Here is a 15,790-nt window from a genome sequence, read left to right on the forward strand (position 1 = left end):
TTATTTTACAAAACCTCTAAGTACATTAAATTTACCCACTCACACTCATTTTTTCAATGATTTAATTCACTCACGTTCTCACACCCACATCCTCACAAGAACCAAGACATGCGTTCAGGTGGTCTGGCCAGGGTCAGTTGTGTGCAACACAGAGGACAAAAGACACCAGGTACTGAGTCCTCATCACATCTGCTGGGTTTTTCTTGATTTGCGATGACAAACTGTTTTTTGGACAGGTCTTTTATATGCCTCAGAAGCCAAAAGTTACTATGGCATGATTCTGTTGCATCAGAATTTTGTTTACTTCCTCCTCCATAAATTTTAGACAAGTCTACTGACTGTTGTTTGTTTCTCACTTTGAGTTTCTCTACAGCTATAGTCTGCTTTCCTGTTAGGGTAAAAGGAAAAGGAATGGCATGTGTGATGTGCTGTAATCTTGTTCCCATCTTCATGCTGTTAGTGTAGGGTCTTCTGCTGACAAGTAGTCTGCTTTGGTCTCACTGGAGTGCAGGCCTTCTGGGCTTGATACAGGCAACATTCCTCAGTTTTGCTGTTGTGGACCGTATTCTTGGTTATGAATATGGGCCATTTTTTCTACATTGTTCTGCTGTTTCTTCTGGTCCTTACACAGATATACCCATTCATACTTCATTCCTACAATCTTAATATTTCTATTACAAGTCTGTACAGCTTCTTTCATTGCCTAACCCTTTCTTAAGGTGCAGTGTCCGACAGCAAATACAGAATTCCAGGTAAGAATTCATCCACACCAAATGTAATTGCTGTCCTGTTTTGAATCTGATGCTCCTTCTGACAAATCTCAGAGTGACAATTACTTTTTTGCAGCAGTATAACATTGTCAATTTGTATTTGTGTCTCATTCTGCAGTAAGCTGTATATTAATTTCTGCAGCTCAGTTCTTTGTCAGGCTATATTCCATTGTGTATTTCTGAATTTTATTTTCTGCTCTTATGTGGGCATTTTTGCCATTGTTTTTGTTACATTCCCTCCCTTAATCAACTCTCTCTCATTAGTCAAGATAATTTTGAATCCAAATCTTCTCTTTCACCATGCTTCTGAACTGCTGAGGGACAAAATGCATATTGCTTAAACCATAGTCATAGCAGAATAAAGACCACGAGCACCAGGAAAGCAGGCAGTCAGCAAATTTGGAGGAGTGGTAGGTCAAGTGTACTTAAAAAATCTTGGAGGGAAAGAGTTTTGTGGGAAAGATATCAATTATTAAAAGAAACTGCATTAAGGCCACTATAACAAATCATTTCAATGCTAAAGATTGTGAAGAATAATAGGAGACAAATACCACTACATGAGGAATTCTTTAAGGCTATGAAAATGAAATTGGTCCACCAGTGTGGAATTCTTTGCAAAACTGGGAAGGCTCCGTTCTTTTTATTTGCATTCTTATGTAAAATGAAAGAAGTAATTATCTTTGAGTCCAAAGTGTGTTATTTCATCTTACATAAAACATAAGCCTTTTTAATAATTGCTGGGGGATCTTACATTTGTGACTTATATTAAGTGAATTTTAAAATATCACTGGAACAGTGTGAAACTCAGTAACAGAAAATAGTGTTTGAAATTCTATGTTAGATGTTAGATTCTATGTTCTCTTGTAGAAATGAAATCAGGGAGAAAATAAAAACAAATAAAATGTTCATCCACCACAGGAAATTCCCATAAGTACATCAAATTATTCAGAAATTTACTGCATTAAAAGTCAGTAAAAGAAGGTTTAGGAGAACATACTTCCAGTTCACCAAGCCATATATTTTTCCTGGTGCTGTGAATTGCGTGCTTACAAACTGTTCAAGTCTAGCGAAAAATTAGCATAAAAACTCTTAATTTCATTTTGTTTCACCAAGGTCTTTTGGTTTTTTTTTCAGTATGTTTCACAGATAGGGAGAGCAGTGAAGCATTAGGGGAAATTAAAGTTACTCAAACCCTGTGCAGCTCCAGTATTTTCTTTTACTTTGGTCATGTTTCCAGTTGTACTTAATCCTCCCAGACTTCTTCTCACTCTAGCATGCAACCTCCAGTCTGAGATGACAACTTCAGTCTTTTTTGCCCTCTATTGAAGTGAATTGGTAATAACAGTTGCCAATAAAATGTGAGTTGCAGTATGTAAAAGAGGATATAAATAATTGATCTCAGACCAGTGGCGTGTGTAATTACATTATGTAGCAGTCTCGTAAGTGCTGCCAAATCTTCTACTGGCTCCTACTGATGTGTTCATTTTACCTCCTTTCACTACCTGTCCTTAGTATGGGACATAAACATGGCAATCTTTTTTGTCTGTTATTTTTAACATGTTTAGCACAGAGCTTTTAACTCTTAGGAAAGGTAATGGCCTATGTATGTCTTAGAATAATAGACTCAGAGTTCAAATAATTTTATTTTTCCAACACAAATGTCTCAAATCAAATGACTCAAAATATTTGAATTTCAGGAAGTTAATGATATTTTTTTCAGGTGAAGTATGAACAATAATATACAATCATTTCATTTGCAGTATATTATATTAATGTTATGATATTTTAATTACACTTACAAAATACATTTTTGTTCCATATCTGTTTGGATATCCCTAAATCTACAGGAAAGGCTCTAGCAAATCTTATTCATTCTTCAAGAGAGAACATGTTCTCAGCTACCCTAGCTTACCCTGCTGGAGTTCAGTAGACTACGGACATGACTACAGGTAGATAATAGGGAAAGCAAAGACACCTGCACTGGCTTATTAGTTCAGGTACAGTACATCACTGACACAACCTCTGCTTTCCAAACCTGTGCTAGTACCTTTGCATGGTGCTGTCCTTGCTATGGAGATTTACCAAGCTGCTTAGAATTAGCTGGACACCTGGGCATCATGCTAAATTGATGGAGAAGGTATGTGCCACGCTTGTGTGACTGCAAATAGATTTTGTCTTAGTGCTTTGAGAATGTGTAAAGAGCTACATCTAGTACTGAGCCAAGCCCCATGCAAATTGCTAAAGTATTTTGAGTAACGTAGTGAAGCATTACCAAGTCCAGGCACAGTCTGGATGGGAAAGTGAAGGAGAGGAGTACACACAGACATAGCATATAACTGAGTGTTCACACTGGGCGGTGTTAACAGTGAGATCTATATTCTTAGAGGAATATAAAAAGAACTTATTTTGTGATAAATATGCATATGGGAGTTTATAAATGTTAAGGTCAGAAAGGGTTGTTGTGGCACAGTCAGATTCCCTGGGTATTGCAGGCTACATCCCCTCTCCCCTCCACCATCACCATCACCATCACCATCACCATCTCCTCTTATTATGGTGTCTGATGCATCCCACACTGCAGCTATTGTTCATTTTTTTACTGCATTTCCAGTGGGATAAGCAAGTATTCACTCCATGTACTTTCAGAAAGGCTCTGTGTTTGCGGTAAGCAAAGTGCTTTCAGCGACTGCTACTGTACATCTCCCTACCAGTTGCCAGCACAGATTTTCCATTAAAAGTTGAAGAGAGAGGCAGAAAGAAGAATTCTGAAATCAACCCCACAGTTAGATAAGTGAAGAGTTAATTTCAAAATACTTCACAGCCCTTTTAAGGCTAATTTGGTTTTATCCTGCGGCCACAAAACAGGATCTTAAAATAACTTATCAATAACTGTATCCTGTAGGGATAGAATAGGACCTTCTGGCTTTAATGAAAAACCTGGCAATCAAGCTTTATAAAGCTTTACGTATAGTTGAAAGCATGCATATAAACGCACAAGTAAACACTTAGCAACAGTTTGATTCATGTTTATGATTTTGATACTCAGCAGTTCCTCACAACAGGTGCAGCAGGTGGTCTTTTTGTAGTGAGAGTCTTCAAACTCCTTTGACTACTTCTCTTCCAGCAAAAAGGAAACAGCTTTCTGCTATTTCTGGATCAGACTTTTTTTATCAGCACGGGTAGTTCTGCTGCTGTGGCTGGTCTTCATAATTTACAGCAGTCCATAATCTTATCTTCAGTAACATTCTTGTTGCTGGGTTGTTCCACTGTTAGATAGATGCTATGTCTGTACATGTTTGTGGTCATGTACTTACTGCGCACATCAGTTCTCTGCAGACTTTGGTAGACTCCACAGTTCATGATGTGTAAGAGCATTCTGTGACGGTCGGTCTTTAACACTGCACAAGAGTTGGAAGAGCACATACGTCTACATGAATGTATGAACTCTTCTTCCTCTATTCTGGAAAAGGAAACGGAGAAGTTCTTGCCCCCAGTCCTTCTGTCTCTACTCTGTTGTGCCACATTGTCTATCATTTTATTTCACCTTCGTTCCAGGAGGGAATGATTTTGATAGGCAGTTAAGGAGTGTCCTGAAACCCCCTGAAAGATGTGGTAGGAGGGGTTCTTCTGTGTGCTGGTTGGGAGCCCCAGAAGGAATACTGATGTGTTCTGCAGTGTCTCTAGTGCACTTGAAAGAGAATTTGGTTCTTTGTAACATATCTTCCATGCCTTGAAAAATACGAAATACAAAACCACTTACTATTATTTACTACAATGAAGCATTTAAAATATAAATATACATATTTATAGAGTGTGAGATTTTCCTAACTTCAAGCTACAAGTCAGTTTTAAGCAACTTCTTTTTTCTTTCTCTGTGTCATTTTGGCCTTTTTATTTTCTATCAAAACTAGCTTGTACAAACCTTAAGATATTAATTGGATAAGATTGGTATCATTCACCAGATAGAAGAAGTAAAAGAAATGTATCAGCCTTACTAGTTTCGGAAGGAAATTGGGACCATAGATTTACTTAACCTTCCTTTGCCTTGTGTTTGACACTTAACTATAGTTTTAAAGTGAGGAGTTTGGAATAATTGTTTCTACAGCTTGTCACTTCAGACTCCTCAGTACAGCCTGCTTCATAGCCAGGAATGTCAATGCTTTCTGGTGTCTGGGATCCCATTTTGTTACAGTTTCCTCCTTTGGCCACTTGCCAGAAAATCACCTAGGAAACCCAAGTACCAGTTACCATGGTCACTTAGAAAAGCATATGTTTTCTCCTCTTGCATTGTGTATTAGTAGTAGAAAATCCATGAGCTTTTTGCCTGAGTAGGCAGTAGGACTGGACTCAAGATGAATCCTGACCTTATTTCCTCTATGAAATCCCCAGTGAAATCACTGGAGCTGCAGAGTGTAAACAAGGGCAGAGTATGACTTTATATGAATATGCTCACAACTGAATTGTGAAATGACATCTTCGAAACAACTTTCCTTTGACACATTACCAACCCAGAGAAACTCAAGAGTAAGATAAATAAGATTAAAATAGAATCTTGTTCTCCTTCAAATTCAGGTGCATAAAATTCATGAACAAGACAAAAAAAAAAGCCTTTGAAAGCATTCATCTGAAGTTTGATGTGAAAAGTACACAAGAGCACAAAAACAGCGGTAACTGGTCAGACTAAAGGTATGACTGTCCCAGTATCCTGTATCCAGAAATGTCTTGGGGATGTCTATGGAAAAAGTATAAGAAATAGCACAAAATTAAAAGTTTTTTTTCCTTCCCCCCAGCTTCCTGAAATCAACTAACCAGGCTCAAGCACTCTAGGATCAAAGACTAATCATTCAGATGAGGAACTTTTTGACATTCCCTAAGAAGAAACAGAAAAGTTCCTCAGCCTGGTGTGTGAAGACCTGAAGTTCCTCTTATGTGTGACCAAATCCACTGCAGCAGAAATATCCTCACATCAGCTGTTTCCTGATGCCAACAAATGATTTGGATGGCACATTCAACCTGTCTGCCAGGAACAGCCAGGGGAAATACAGCAAATACATAATGCTCTCCTGGGACCTGACCCTCATCTTTTCCAGGTAAAGTTTGTTACCTTTACCCTTCCCTCTAAAAGCTAGTTTCCTTCTGAAAGGTGCTATACACATATAGTTTCTTACATAGACAGGATACCTAACTGCAGGGTGCAGGCTGCTGTTGAACAGGTAGACCACAAAATGATCAGGGCCATATTGTGATCCTGCAGAGTACTGGAAGATCTATTTAGCATGTTGCAGCAATTCTCCAGATCTGCATTTTTAAGCCATTGTGGTTGTTTGGTGAACAGTCACTCTGCTCAGGGCAATTGGAAATGGATGCTTCAAAGAAAGAAATCTTCCTCCCCGTTTAGAGATACAACCATTCTCAAAAGTAGATACAGTACACCAAATCACTACAACTCCTGCTTCTTAATTCTCACTTTTCCTAATCTTCCATGCTGGAGCAAAATTATTAGAGAGACAGCGAAACTAAAGTCAAATACCACAAGAACATTTTCTGTTAAGTTTGATGTTTCATTATGGGGATGTGAGTGGAGACACATCACTGCCAATGCATTTTTCACAGAAGGGTGTGAACAGATTTGAGCTTATTCTGCCCAAGCTATGAGCTGACTAGGTGCCAGCTGGCCAGTCCAGAAATTGTATAGCCATGGTAGCATGATGTATTGCTATCTCTGTCTAAGTAAACATACCTTTGAACCCAAAATATCCCTGCATGTTATTTTCCGCATTATACTGAAGTATGCAGAACCTAAGTTATACAGTTGCTTTGGCCCTTTCAAAGACAGGTTTAAATCATAGCACTCAGTTCACAGAATTCAGGTTGTTCAGGGCGCTCTCTGTCCATGCTTGACAGCCCATTAAATCACGCTAACTCTCACAGCAATGTATTCATGGCACCTACTGTTCAATGATCGGTTCCCCATTATGTAATATGCCTCCAGAACACCTGTGATGCTTTTCTGTATTTGTATTGCCATCAGCAACATTGTTTCTCCTGAAAGCAGATGATGGTTTTCAGTAACTATCGCTCAAGTGAAGCATCCACCTCTGTACTGATCAATTTTGTGCAAACCCTGCAGAGTCTTTGATAGAGTTATAGCCTTTTACTGTTAATAAGCAAGAGGAAAGTCAACTCTGTTTGCATCAACTTGCAATTTCACTTCAGAAACATCTCTCTGCACTTGCAGTACCTACTTATTTGCAATTTCACCACCATTTTTAGCGTTACATTAATTATGAGGTCAAATTTCTAAACTGACATAGTAAATTCTGTGGAAATACTGCAGCATAGCCTTGATCTTACCATGGCAAGGTGCAATGAGAATTGGACTCACTCCTGAGCCTTAAGACCTCCCAAGAGTTCATGTTCATTTTTAGTGATCTTTTTCTGTATGCTCTGATTGTCCTGTACAGGAACTGTTCTAGCAAAGTCTAATACTAGGTCTGGCTTGCTAACATTTCTTTATTTTCTCTGCTGGGAGATTATCTACTTTCTAGTTATCCATCGCCAGACTGCCTGCAATAATCAGTTTCCCTTAACCTCCCTCCCTTAACAGGATGAGACTAATATTAATTCTGTTAAAATTAATTTCTGTTAAAATTGTTTTCATTATCCATTGTTTTCTGGTGTAGTTATTTAGCCAGGAGGAACTTGGCTTGGCTGTAGGAATGTGGCCTGTTAAACTTCTTTATTTGTCAGTCTTTGTAATATGACATTAAAAAATAATTAAACAACATGATATGGCTGTGATATTAACTGAGAAGAATTTAGGAATTGCCAATATACTGGCTATCTGAGCGTCTTTAGTGGGGTCACCCAGTGTGTGTACTTTGGTTTACATTCCATAAAACAGTGTCACATGCTACTTTTTTCCCATCAGTCGTATGCAATCCACATAATAAATAGTGCTCAAGAGTCAAGCTTTAGCTAGCTAAAACAAGATGGTATTAGACCCCTGCAATAGGAGGCCTTATGAATAAGTGCTTGTGACAGACTCAATTTAGATAAGGAGTGTCAGAGCAGAGCCCATAAGAAAATTACTCAAACACAGTTTGAAACACAGAACCCAGTTCTGTGTTCACAGAACTATTAGCTATATGCAAGACAGTGTGGCTAAAACAAAACTCTGGACAGTTTCTTCTCTGAGTGGGTCACGCAGTCTGTTCAATGAATGAAGCAGGAGTCCTGCGGAGAAGATAATATTTTATAATGTAACTAAAGTTAGTATCACAGAACAAGTTGCAAAAAGCCTTTTCTAACTTGAAGATCCCTGACCTTACAACTTCAAAGTTTTTTCAACAGCAGTCTTTTGTGTTTGTAATACAAGTCAGTTTATATTATCTATACAGAATTTACATCATTTACAACAGAAAAGAAAACTTGTTTAAATAATATCCCTGATCATTTCTGTGACTGACGGATCTCAGCCACTGAAATGCCACAAAATATATTTCATCCATTTTTATTCTCAGCACTGAATGTAAGTGTCTTGATCCACTCTGGATTTAGTTGTGTCTACATGCTGTTTTTTGTGCTTCAGGATGTGACCGGCAATTCTTGAGAAGCCTTATCAAACAATGTACACACATTGCAGCTCTCTGTGGATGTAGCCACATTAACTTCCTCAAGCCGCTTTGCATTTGCCAACACATATTTACATTTTAATTTAGCAGATCCACACAAATTTCAGGGCTGACAATGGTTGGCAGGAGTTTTTTAATGCAAGGTCAAGCATTAGAGAAGAAAGGCCTGGCATTTTAGCCAGGTACATGGACAAACAGTAGGCTGTCTTGGCAGTGATCTGCCCTTTCAGTTTGCAGCAGGAAGTTTATTTTGAACCCCTCCAGATTCTTCAGTCCATCCCAGCACAAACAAAACAGATTTTGCTTTGGTTTGTTTGGGCTTGTATTGATTTCTCTAAATGGAGTAAGATTCTAATAAGTCTGTCATTTGGCATCACTTTGTATTATTGCAACATCTTCATTTCACTTGAGAATAGACACACCTGTGCCTGCTGGCCCCGTGTCTCAAACCCAGGCCAAACCAGGCCCCAACAGCCCTCTCCTTGTGGAAATGAAGCAGTAGCAATGTGGTGCCATCAAGTGGCAGGGTCTGAAGTGAGACTCTGTTTCTTTATTATAATACAAGCAGTGAAGAGCCTTTTCTTTGTGAGGGAAAAGTCTTTCTTATAGCTTTTGGAGTGAAAGGGAGTAATAGACATCAGGTACAGAAGAGAAGTTATACATAGCCCCAAGCTGGATCTTCTTAGTATTTTCCCCTTCCCCCAATTTAGGGATCTAGAAACCTCTGTAAGACATAGGAGGTCAAAAGAGCCAGAAGACACCCTATTTGTCTATTCTGGAGGGACCTGAACAGCACTCCAATATTTCAGTGAGGCGATGAGGATCTGTAAATCCCTCCACCCCCATTCTTGGGAAATCTGAGAATCCATCCATCTTTCTGTCAGAGGGGATAAAGGAGGTGGGCAGCTCTTAAATGGGCTTACTTCCATGCTGCTATAAGGGAAATCCTGTTCCTTTTCAACCCCTCCACTCACGCCTCTCCAATAAGGGCTCTGTAAATCCTTCACATGTTTGTGGTACTTGTGTCCTTTGAGATATACCTCTCCTGGTCTCATGACCCTCTTTTTTCCAGATGCTTCTGGAGATCATCTTCCCCATGTGGCCATCTAGGGAGAAAGGGAGGGTGTTGCTCTGTGACATGCAGGAGTCAGATGAGTGTGCTGCTGCACTAATGGACAGCAGACAGCAAAATTACAGACAGGCACATCTGTTTGGCCGTGAGCCAAAACTGATGCATTGATGGGTCAGTGAATGGTGGAGGGAGCCCAGTATAAGCCAAGAGACTCTTATGGTCATAAGCTGGACAAATTCAAGTGCTGAGCTACCTCTAGCCATAAGTCTAGAATTCCCAGACCTGCTCTAAAGTCTGCCCTTCAGTAACATGATACAGTATTTTTGGTCTGGTTTTATATTTCCTTTTGTTGAAGAAGAACATTTCTGACTCTGTAGTCTGAACTTTCATCTTTGATGTAGCCAATTAGTACAAGAAGTTTTCTCTAGTAACCTCAGACCTTAGTAAAGGTCAAATCTCAAAGTCAGTATTTCATTCTGAAAGATGGTTTCAGTCAGGGTTAGGGTGCACTAGGCTAGGGCTTTTATGAAGTCTTCTTGTAGCTGTTGGTCGTAACAGTTGTTTTTCATTCAGGATAAAATGTAAGAAACAGTGAAGCTCCTTCCTGGACTAAGATAGCTGAAAGAAAAAGAACTATTGCCAAGAACATAGCAATATACACCATTGTAAGGATCCCAGATAAAAGAGAAGGTTTTCTTTGGGCCGAATACAAATGCAGAAGGGTGGTCACTGTTTGATGGAGCTAGATATATGAAGAGAAGCAGCAAAAATATTACAGAAACTGACAGAGAAACATCAGAAAAGCGGGGAGACAACCAGAGCAAGCATTAGGCACATGGCACCATAAAAAGTCTATAGCCAGAGATATCTTTCAGTGACACCTCTGCTGAAAGGGGTTTGGAATTGCAAAGAAAGTGCCTGCCTTTATTTGATTCCTATTTTTTTTGCTCTTTGTAAGTAAATAGGACAAAAAGTCAGAAAAAATCTGACTCTGACATCAAATTTTCTTCTTGAAGGGAACTTCCAGTAAGACTCCAAATACTGAATAGCAGTTTATATCCAAAAAGGAGAAGTAGCACTCTCCAGAATCTTGCAGTATTTCAAATAGGTTTTGTGTGGAAAGTGGCCTGAGAAGGTCCTGTCAGGCAGAGCAGAATTCAAACTGTAACTATCTAAAAAAATGTGAAAGTCCTTCAGTGTACTGTAACATAAAGTATGTAATAATAAGTAGGACAGAAACAAGAACAGAAAAACACCATTATAATCTGCACTTATTTCATATCTCAGAATGACTCAACTTCTCTTCCTTTTCTTTCATATTGAGCTAATAGAGATCTGGCCAGTGGGCTGTGGTAGTACTTCTCTATAGAGAAATTCTGTGCCTAACCAGAGCAGAGCAGAGTGTTTCATATAGGTGCTACTAGCTCAGTCAGGCTGGAGGAATCGCCCACTGCCCCTTACTGGGAAGATCAGTGCTGTTTCCAGACTAGCTTTGAGTAGCACGTGGAGCCTTGAAGAGCAGGAACAGGAATTTTTCCTGGCCCTGCAGGGAGCTATAGTGGGCCATGGAAACATCATTGGAAGCACCATGGAAGCATCAGGGCCCATCATTAGCTGAGTTTGAGCATCACTTTCTCCTTCTTAGATTCTAGGATTTCTTGCCTGTACAGTAGCTTGGGCTTCCTTGATGAAAGCCTCCTGCAATGCAATCTGCAAAGCTTCTTCATAGCTTCCACAGATGAGAAAAATCTTCCTTTCCTGTGAGGTCAAAGGGCCAGCATCTGTGGAGCATCCTTTTGACTGAATTGGTCAAAGTTTAAAGAGACTCCATACACCACACTGTATGAAAAAAGGAAATGGTAATTGTAGCAGGAGGCCTTCAGGGGGTTGTGCAGGCAAAATGATTCACCAGTGGAGATTGTATATTAAACTGAAAGTAGGTAGGAAGCTCAAGCCTGGAAGCATAGACCAGCAGCTCCTGTGAAGTTTGTTTGTGCATTTGTTAGCCTGATCCTTCTGGGACTAGTTAGTTCTTTAGTGAATTTCCATTTCCTAGAACTCTTCGAAACTTTCTGTAGTTGCATTCATCCCTGGAAATCCAGGCTAGACTTAGTATTTAAAATGTGTTTATCATTTTTGGAGTACAATACAGGAAGAGGGTGCTGACACCAACAGGGTACAGATAGAAAACAAAATAAAATGATAATTTTCTAAACATGTGCTTTCATTAAGAATGAATTGCCAGATGGTTTTTAGTTGTTTTAGTTACGGATAATGGTACAATGCACTCAGAAATTCAAAGGAGAACCACTACCAATTGTGAATAGAAGAATAACAGCTTAGGAGAAGAAATATTTTCAGAATACATACAACCATTAGAAAAGAAAAAGCTCCCCATTAGCTCCTGGTAAAACTAGAAAATAGTTGACTGTTTTAAAGACAATATAGAGTGGCCCTTGAAATTTGGCTGCTCCTATTCACAAACTGAAATAGGTATTGCCATACAAATGTTACAGGCTTTGAATATCTGGGCATCTCCTCGTTCAGGAGAGCTTCCCATCAAGCAACCTTGACTGGGCTGGGATCTTTGTGGCTTTTGGAAGGGGCACAAGAAGGCAGAGCGGTGCACACAGGCAAACAAACAATGCCTTTCTACTGCTTTGGGGAGCTCAGGACCCTTCAGCCCTGACTGCCAACATGTGTGAACAACACACACTCGTCTCTACTTTCTGCCACCACAGCGGTCCCCTTTAGGGATGGTCTCAGTGTTCACTGAGGGAGCCAGTTCTCAAACAGAGTTGGAATTAGCTTACCTGGTATTACGTATATTTGGGTGTTTAAAGGGTCTAGATGGATCACATTGCTAATCAGCACTATCAGCTAGCCACTTCTCCCTTTCCCCAACCAGAGCATACCTGCACATGACTTTTCATGGAATCATAGGTAATTTATTAACTAATTTTCATGAGGATCTATAAAATGGTATGTGTAATAATGGCGTGGAAATAGTACGTGTAAAAATGGCATTTGGTATATGTAAACCGATTCACTTATGTAATGTCTATAGTTTGAAGCAAGCTGTTTCCAGAAAGTCTAAGAAGATGTTATTTTAATCTCAGGGTGACAGGAAGCCATTATGTATTTATGCTGGAGGGAAAGGCCATTATGCTCCAAAAATCCTTTCCAATCCAGAGAGATTTATAATTCCTCACAATTATTTAGCTGATTTTGATCTACAGATTACAAGGCACTGACAGGCTAAGTAACCCTCTCAAAATCACAGGACAAGTGATTGACAGACCAAGGAACTGCCACAGAAAGAATCCAAACTCTCAGATCAGTAAAACAAGGGTATGCTTTATTTACATAGTACTTGTGTCTATCTATAATACTGGATCTTTATGGAAAAGTTTAGCTGGATAGACTGGGACTGGATATTTAGATTCTCTATAAATCAAATAGGAGAAAAAAAGAAAACTCTTCATTAGCTTTGGATAAAAACTTATTTTTTCGTGTATAAAATTTTCCACAAATAACATTAAATAAGTTATCAGAGACTGATGTGAGGACAGCATGTAGTTGCAGTACCAGCATTTTTTTGCAGAGAAATTCCCAGAATCACAGAATAGTTGAGGTTGGAAGAGATCATCTCCTCAAGAGATCTTTAGAGATATCTGATCCAACCCCCCTGCTCAAGCAGGGTCACCTAGAGCATGTTGCCCAGCTTTTCCTCATGTTCAGATGGAACTGCCTGTTTTTCAGTTTGTGCCTGTTGCTTCTTGTCCTGTTGCTGGGCACCACTGAAAAGAGTCTGGCCCCATCCTCTTGACACCCTCCTCTCAGATATTTAAAGGCATTGATAAGATCCCCCTCACTCTTCTCTTCTCCAGACTAAACAGTCCAAGCTCTCTCAGCCTTTCCTCATATGAGAGGTGCTCCAGTCCCTTCATCATCTTAGTAGCCCTTTGCTAGACTTGCTCCAGTAGCTTCATGTCTCTCTTGTACTGGGGAGCCCAGAACTGGATGCAGTACTCCAGATGTGGCCTCACCAGGGCTTAGTAGAAGGGAAGGATCACCTCCCTTGACCTGCTGGCAATGCTCTTCTTGATACAGCCCAGGATACCATTGGCCTTCTTGGTCACAAGGGCACATTGCTGGCTCATGGTCACCTTGTTGTCCACCAGGACTCTCAGGCCCTTCTCTGCAGGGCTGCTTTCCAGCAGGTCAGCCCCCAGATGACCTGCTAAATTATTAGGGAAAGATCCTCAGCTGATATATATTGAGGTAGCTCCAATGACTTCAGTTGTGTTCGGAGACTTACACCTGCTCAATATGTGTGTAAATATCTGCAATCTAGATACAAACTTAAATTGCTACTGAAAGTAACCAAAATCATCCTAATACAAATATAATTTTTTTTTATTAATATGGTTAATAATACCAAATTGTCATAATGGCGTTATAAGGAAGAGCACATAGTTATTTCATCTGGGCACTTCTTGGTTCCCTGATTCTATTTTGAAAGAGTCACTGTTAGGGAATGATTACTTTTCATGGCTGTATTTAACCATACGTGGCAGCCATGTTAGTGCAATTAAACGCACATTCACTCATGCGTGCCCAGAGTAGGCATTAATTGTCGCTTAACTAAGGCCACTTTTAGCCATAATTTATATGCAGCCCTAGGGTAGCTCATTTGTTCTTTCTCATTGCTACTTATATGCCACTAGCTTTGTCAAAGATTTGGAGATTGTTTATAGATTCCTTTGAAGCAGAACTAAAGCCACTGTAGTGAAACGCAGAGCAAACCATTCAACCTCCTGGTGGCAGCATGGCCTCATTTACCATCTCAACCAACAACTGTAACAGAGTTCCCTTGTTGTCCACAGCAACTAGCAGAAAAGTGGTAGCAGTTATCTAAACAGAAAAAAAAAAAAAAAAAGACTCTTGTTAAATTAGGTGGTTGCATTTTGGAAATGTTATGAAACAGAGCAGGTTAGGCGACTTTCCTCTAGAAAAATATGTACTTAATTATTGTTTTAAGGCTCTGGAGGCCTTTAAATAATGAAAAAAATATTAGATACTTATTGGCATTTTGATGTAAATTTTGCTACACAGTCTAAGGAAGAAAACATTTGTGTGGTTTATATCCTCATGTATGCACTCTGTATTTGAATGTACTGATTTCTTCCCTGTGTGTTTAAGTTGCCTTAGCAAACAGAATTTAACTCATAAATTACATTGTATAAGGGTGCTGTGATATTTATTCCCCTGCAGAGCATTAACACACAAGAAAATACACAAATGCTGGTTGGATTTTGGCCCCCAGTTGCTCATTTCAGTGCCTGCTACGTGATCCTTCAAAGGAAAGAAAAGCCTTCACTTGCACAAATGAACTTGGACTACTGACACCCCAGCTGGTAGGATACAGCGTAGAACAACAGCACTGTTCACCACAGGAGAATCTGAGGAACAGATTTCTGGAAATCTGTTTGTGACAATAGAAGGTGTTGGTCATGGGGAGCCTCTTCCTGATAACTGTGTCCTGGAAGTCGACTTGCGACACAGGAGAAGCTGCCCTGATGCGGTGTATTCATGGAGTTTCCAGTCATTCCCCCTGCTGTAGGAAGGGAACTGAATTTTAACCGTAAATTCAGTATCCTGTATAATGTGCCTTTTGTGTTGAGATTGGCATTTAGAGGCTGCGTGTTCACTAATGTTTTCAGTTTAATATATTTCCCTCTTTCTCTGTCTGCAACAAGGAACTATTTGCTTGCCAGAAAATAATAATGCAAAAATGGAGGTTGTCCTTATCCAGCATTCCCTTCTCTGCCAGACACTTAAGCAGTTACCTTAATTAGTAGAAGATATGGGGTCCATGTGGGTGAATATATAAGCCTTGATAATAATGTCCCATAGTTCTGTGTGCTGAAGTAGAGTAACTGGATTCAAAGTGTTTATTTCTACATTATATGGTCCTTCCTCCTCTACTCTTGGTCACACAAAGAAGTGTGATATCTTTGTTTTCACTGTGACAAACTGGTACTTAATCTGACTCACTAGAGTGTGCAAATCCATTTGTAAATAAATGGAATTCAGACAGGATGCGACCATTACACAGGAGTAATTTAGATGTTTGATTTTGCCTAGAAGGGAAATTATGTCTCAAGGGCTATAAAAAAAGGGGAAGTGGTGCTCACATGTCCTAACAATGTCACTCCGAATCCTAGCGAGGCTCCCCTCTGACACAATACAAAACAGCAATCATATATTGACATGATTCTACTTGGAGTGTTGAAATAAGAGACCCTTCT

At 39.6% G+C, this 15,790-nt stretch overlaps 1 long non-coding RNA gene across 1 annotated transcript; it reads left to right on the top strand.

Annotated features, from left to right (window-relative positions):
- Nucleotides 1–5,372: 5,372 nt before the first annotated feature.
- Nucleotides 5,373–15,097, top strand: LOC136991161 (uncharacterized). Its single transcript, XR_010883208.1, has 3 exons — nt 5,373–5,456; nt 5,561–5,860; nt 14,754–15,097. It is a non-coding gene; the product is annotated as an uncharacterized lncRNA (long non-coding RNA).
- Nucleotides 15,098–15,790: the final 693 nt, after the last annotated feature.

This window comes from Apteryx mantelli, chromosome 1 (genome assembly GCF_036417845.1).
Source record: "Apteryx mantelli isolate bAptMan1 chromosome 1, bAptMan1.hap1, whole genome shotgun sequence".
NCBI classification, from domain to species: Eukaryota; Metazoa; Chordata; class Aves; order Apterygiformes; family Apterygidae; genus Apteryx; species Apteryx mantelli.